The sequence below is a fragment of the Pseudonaja textilis genome, chromosome Z (assembly GCF_049901715.1).
Source record: "Pseudonaja textilis isolate UNSWEBS1 chromosome Z, rPseTex1.2, whole genome shotgun sequence".
NCBI classification, from domain to species: Eukaryota; Metazoa; Chordata; class Lepidosauria; order Squamata; family Elapidae; genus Pseudonaja; species Pseudonaja textilis.
Genome location: NC_142008.1, coordinates 116,225,704 through 116,232,095, shown reverse-complemented (window position 1 = coordinate 116,232,095; position 6,392 = coordinate 116,225,704). Strand labels below are relative to the sequence as shown.

The 6,392-nt window shown below is 38.1% G+C and overlaps 1 pseudogene; it reads right to left on the bottom strand.

The window, feature by feature from the left end:
• Positions 1–1,945: 1,945 nt before the first annotated feature.
• On the bottom strand, positions 1,946–3,473 carry LOC113448757 (Ig gamma-2 chain C region-like; annotated as a pseudogene).
• Between the last annotated feature and the right edge of the window lie 2,919 nt (positions 3,474–6,392).

Below are 6,392 nucleotides of genomic sequence, written 5' to 3'. Positions count from 1 at the left end.
GGCCAATGTGGCGCTTTGAATCTCCACGATCGGCTCGGCCAATCGCGGTGAGATTCTCAGTGCTCCAATCACAGGCGTTCAGTGAACCAATCGGGTTGCGGTCCGGACGGACCAATCAGAATGCAAGTTTACAAGAATGTTAATACAGAACAGTCTGGCCTTTGGGTACTTTAGAAAATAGCTTGACCATTTCCTCTCTGTGGCAGAATCTCAAATATTGGAATATTGCTGTCATGTCTCCCTTGGTCCTTCTCTTCACTAGACTAGCCATGTCCAGTTCCTGTAACTGTTCTTCATATGTTTTAATCTCCAGTCCCCTAATCATCTTGGTGGCTCTTCTCTGTACTTTTTCAAGAGTCTCAACATCTTTTTTTTATAGTTGTGATGACCCAAGGCATGAAACAAAAATAACCAAGTCACAAAAATAGAAGAAAGTCCCTTTAATGCCTCCAGCCTGGCCCCAATGTCCAATTATCCCTTGACAAATGTAGAAGTTTATTTTTTTTTTTTATATCATAAGAAACTGAGAAATCTTAATGTTTATTTACAAAAATGATGGGAGTTTGTTATAATATGCTTGGAAATCAAGTTTCTTTTTTTTTGGTTTTGAAATCAGCATTTGAACATTTTATTCTTATTTATTAAATGTATTAATAAATTAATTATAATTTTATTTTTATTGTAAGAGTCATTGAAACATTTCTACTTTTTATGTAAATAAAGCTTATGTAATCTTTGATGTAGCAAGGTGAGTTTTTCTTGTTTTTTTCTTTTCTTTTTTTGAGGCCTGATCAGATAGTTAGAAGAGTACTGTCAATAATTTTTCTCTCCAGAAGATTTACTGAATTTTAATTAGAATATTTTAATAATAAGAAACTTATTGGGCAAAATGTTTGTGTATTATCTCTAAACCAGTGTCTTTAAAATTGGCAATTTGAAGATGTATGGATGTCAGGTCCCCTTCTTATTTTATTTATTTATTTAGTTTAGTTTGTCAAGCATGTATTAGAAAACAAGTATATGTATGAACATAACATATAAACATATACGCATTAAGTGGTATAAGTATATATATAATAAATGAGTACAAATAAATGGGAAAAGTAGGACAGGGATGATAGGCATGCTGGTGCACTTATGCACATCCCTATACAGACCTCTTAGGAATGGAGTGAGGTCAATGGTAGACAGATTAAAGTTAAAGTTTTGGGGGCTTGAGGATGTAACAACAGAGTGAGGTATATATATTGCTGCATTGAAAATTGCCAAGTGTTTAGCCAGCCATGGTAGCTACCAGTGGATATAGATGTGATTAAAATCAATTGCAAGGATGTTGAAAGGATTATTTATTACTTCTAAGAACCTCCCATTCAGCTCTTGTTGTCTGAAAGATTTAGGATTGGGGGGGCGGTTTGCAAAGAGAGATGAAAGAGAAACTTAATGGGAAAATCTAACTAACTGTAATTGGATGAATTGCGTGTCAGAAGATCACGATCAATGTATAAGGGGAAGTGGTCTTACTGCACATACAAATGGAAAGAAGCAAGGAGTGTGGAGGAGATTGATAGGTTCAAATATCCAGGGGAGTATGAACCTTGGCTGTTTGGTCTGGATGGATTACTTCCCGGAAGAGTTGTGAGGAGGATTTGTACATATAACGATCTAGGACTTTGGAGCTTAAATTGATATTGATAAGGGAGGAATGAAACCCCCTTTTCTCCCACATCAACCTTGAGCCCTTGTTCTAATGTCCAGAATTTGTCTCTCAAACTGGCCTTGTTTCCCGTTTGGTTGAAGAAAAGAGCACAGCCTAAGAGAGCTCTGAGCTGGTTTGCTTTTATTCAGCTAGCAGCAAAACATATTAGCATGTAAACCATTTACAAAGATTTGGAGGTAACACTGCAAGAGACAAATCCAGGAGGACATTGCACATTGAGTGGAATCTTCAACGTTTACCGAAAGTTTTCCTGAAGGTCTGCTGGGAGACCTTCGTTGCAAAGGCCTCATGAATAACCATACAACTATACATGTTCCCATGATTCCAAGATGCATCAGGGATTATCAATTTGCTATACTGGATGTAGGAATCACCACTTTCCTTCACAGCTGGAGTGTTGATGTAATCATCTTCTGAAATGGCAATGCCATTCTCTAGCCACTGGACATCAGTACGATGTGGGGAAAAGTTACTAATGAAGTGAATTTCCGGGGATAGGAGAATGGACATGGATGATGGATGCCTTGCTTTTTTCTTTTTCTTTTCTTCTTTCTGTGAACATGGAAAGAAAAAAAAGATAAAATCACATATTATTTCATTTAGGATAAAGTAATGGAAGCAGTACATGGGTTCCCATGTGTTAAGTAATGATTTATTTTAGATTGCTAACCACTGGGGACTGGTTTGCTTGGGAGATTAACAAGGAAGCCACAATTATAATTAGACAGAATTGACTGAGAGATCATATAGCCTTGCGAGCCAAAACAGAACTTGATAAAAAATTCTCAGCCAAGATGACCAATGAGTCATCTGATGGCAGGACATGCAACTCCTCTGAAGGGCTTAACTCCAATGTCCAGCCTTCTAACATTACTCTGCATTATGTATATGTCTGCAGGGCAGCTATTTTCCAAAGTACCTGAAGGCCAGACAAAGAATAATGGATGGAAACTGAACAAGGAGAGATTCAGCCTGGAAATAAGGAGACAATTTCTGACTGGAAGAACAATCAACCCATGGAACAGAAGTTGCCTTCAGAAGTTGTGGGAGCTTCATCACTTGAACATTTCAAGAAGAGACTGGACTGCCATCTGTCAGAAATGCTGTAGGGTCTGCTGGATGGATGGGGGTTGGATGGATGTCATACAAGGTCCCTTCCAACTCTAACGATCTGTATCCGTATCTAATCCATATCTCAGTTGTTTTAGTTCCTTGCTTGGAGATCAGAAGAAGAAACAAAAGAAAATCTGTGACTGGAGACAATTGATGACAACTGAACATTCTGTTTTCCATCTCTGGCTTGGTGGTACCCACCATGTATTGCAAATGTTTTCATCTGTACCCACAAAATACTGAGAAATTAAATTCATTGGTTTGCAAGGTGGAGAGCCACTCTGCTTCCTCTTTACCACTGCTCTTGGAAATTGTCTTCATGATGGGACCAGGCAAACCTGGATATTCTTCCGAACAGGTGAAAATCTCTCCCAATTCCCAGTCATGGGCAGAACAGGGAGGCGGCTGACAGCAGTGAAGGTCCCATTGTTTTCCTCGATCACAGCCACTAATTCTGGATGCATGACGATTTGCTTCTCATGTGACCAGCTTATTTTCAACCCCTCTTCCTGTTACAGATTGACAACCATGCAAACGATCTTGGATTTCTGGTTATGCACAAGTGTTTTGGCTGTGGTGGCAGAAGGTAGGTGTTAATCCTAGTGGATAAATTCCTGCTGGGATCTATAGATACAAAATTCATGTCAGTGCTTACGTCCCCCTCCCTTAGACCCTTCATCTAATTTCTCCTTTTCTTCTTGATCAGCTTTTGAGCTTATCCAGGTAAAATGTTGCTTGAATTGTCCAATGTTTTATTATTTGGCCCCAATCTTCTATGGCTTAGTGTTTTCCATGTCTTCCTTTCCAAAAGTATTCCTTAGAATAAAGTTCATCCTCTTTGAGTTCCTTTCCAAAACATGAGGTCTCCCTGCCTTTGGAAAGAAACTGGAAGGATTATGTTCTCCAGATTCTTTTATGATACCTCCATGATGGCCTCGGACACCTCCCCATCCTTCTTCATTTCAACCATTAAATGCAAGAAAAGGGACATGAAGACGTGCCAAAAGTTTCATATTGATAAATCTGCTACAGGGATAAAAAAGGCCATTAAACCTTTAGAAAAGTATCAAGACAAATTGCACTGAAATCCATCATGAATTTTGGAAACCTGTTCTCTCATTATTGAAACATCAAATGGCTTTACTTGGATTTTTCCTTCTCCAAATTAGAAAGCTCCAAATTTTTCTATCTTCACACCAATCACATCTTGCAAGTTGCATTGAAAAGGCTCCCTTTTTTCTGTACTGTATGATTTTTGGTCCTAAGAAAAAATCTGATCTTATTCTGAATGCTAAATCTTTTCCCCACCCTTCCAATGTTGTATTCAGTGGTTAATTTTTCTCTGATCAAATCAACTGACCTTTGAGAAAAAAAAAGGAGAAGAGTAATTTTGCTGGACTCATGGCCAAAATGTTTGTTGATTCTGGAGTTGGTGGTTTAATGTGCCACATTGTGGAAGAATAACTCAGATTCCCACTGGGTGGCAGGGATGGTGAGCAGGATGGTATGGCTGGATGCATGCTGAACTGGAGGGAAGTGGTAGATTCCACTGATGATGGCACCTGAATTCCATTGTACTGTGGCTGGTTCAGGAAAGTAGCCTTTGAGAGGCAACCAATGCTAACATTGAAGCCAGTGGAAGTCACCCTGGCCACCTGGGTTGGGCTAGTAGGAATCAGTGGGGAAACATTGGGGGCTTTGGGAGGATCTGCAAAGGGAAAGATAAATAAGGAAGATGAAGTTGCTATGGAGATATTCTCCAGTAGACTTGTGTGTTCTAGGCAAAATAGACTCTATTAATGTTTTTCCAGCTTGATAATTTTAAAGGTGTATGGATTTCAATTCAGTTCCTTCCCAGGCACCAGGAGAATTGACACAAATAATGTGAAGGATTCTGGGAACTGAAGTTCACGCCTCTTAAAGTTGCCAAGTTGGAAAAATACTGCTCCATACCATACCTGTGAAATAGTGGAGAGAGAATTTCCAGGGAACTGTCACCATTCTGATTTCTTTGTTTCTTTACTCAAATAGAATTAGTGAAAAAGATAAATATGGAATACCTATATTGTACCATTAGCGCTATCCATCATCTGGAAATATCTGAAATATTAAATTAAATTAGTGCATGGGATAGACAGGCCTCAAGATCAAGATTTTTTTTAAAAAATAAAACAATGATAAGGTTCTTCGTGTGCTGAAACTGTAAAATCTTCACACCTTTCTTTCTGCTTTAGCCCTATATTTCAGATTTTGATGTGCAAATATTCTTTTTCTTCAAAAAAAATTAACTATTGTTTACTACTAAATCTCAGCTTAAAGAGAACTGGATTTCTGGAAAACAAAATTCTAGATTAATTTTACTTCCTTGTATCCATTCAAATGAGATGCATATTTATTTACAAATATGGAGATATATCGCTCATCTGAAATTCTTAAATTGTAAGCTTTCACTTGAGAGGTGAAGAATTTAATGCAAGTGCTCTGAAACCTCATGCTGGCGAAGAGAAAATGGGAATGAATTGATTCCTTATTTATTTTATTAAGCAAATGTATATATTGCCCAGCTTACAGGTGAAAAAAATTGGGAAAATGTAACAGCAATGTCCACTGAAGGGAAAGAAGCACATAATAACAAGCAGATAAAATTTATGGGATGAACAGAAATTCATGTTGGCTTAAACAGATCATACATCAAAGACCCACACACCACCATGAACCATGCCTCCCTTAGGAGAAGAACCCTCCCCCCGCATCAAAGCATCTCAAAATATGTCCTCATCTTTGCAACTCAGTTATTACTTCCTCTTATTCAGCCCCATTTTGGACTGTAAAGAAACAAGCAAGTTGCTATGGAAAAAAATGAATCTTCCAACTGACTAGATGCGAGAAATTTCCTGCCAAGGCAATAGAAAAAAAACAGATTAATTTGTAGATTCCATTTCTATTTGTTCTGTTTTGAATTAGCATTTGAAAGATTCCTTGAGGGTGACCACTATTTCTTTTTCCAGTGGATGATGTACCACTTTAAATCTTTCAGCTGCCAGACATTTTCATCTGACTGTCATAATTGGCCAGGATGCCAGATGGTAAATTTGGGGCCTTGGAGATCAATTTGAAATCCTACCAAAGGCCACCTGGATTCAAACTGGTAGCTAGGACACAGGAATCAGTAAAAAGAGTTGGTGTTAGGTTATTAAATTTAGTAGCTGGAACAGTAAAGTGTACAATGGGTACAAGCAGTTGATGGGTTGGAGAATGCTGGCTCATGCATGAGGCAATCTATCCAGCTATGATTGTTTACTGGGGTATAAAGGGAGAGTTTCTCTTTTTTTCCCTGCCTTTTTGATTTATCTCATGATGTTCCTGTATTCCTGACTATCTTATCTGTTATAAATGATACCTATATTTCTTTATATAAAACTACAAGTTTTGGTCAGTGTCTCCAACTTCATTTGGACAGCTGCTGCACGATTGCCTAGCAGTTGGGCATTCCTGAAGTTAACTTTCCATTAGGAATTGGCAATTCACCTTCTTCCTCCATATTTTTTAAAATCATTCTAGC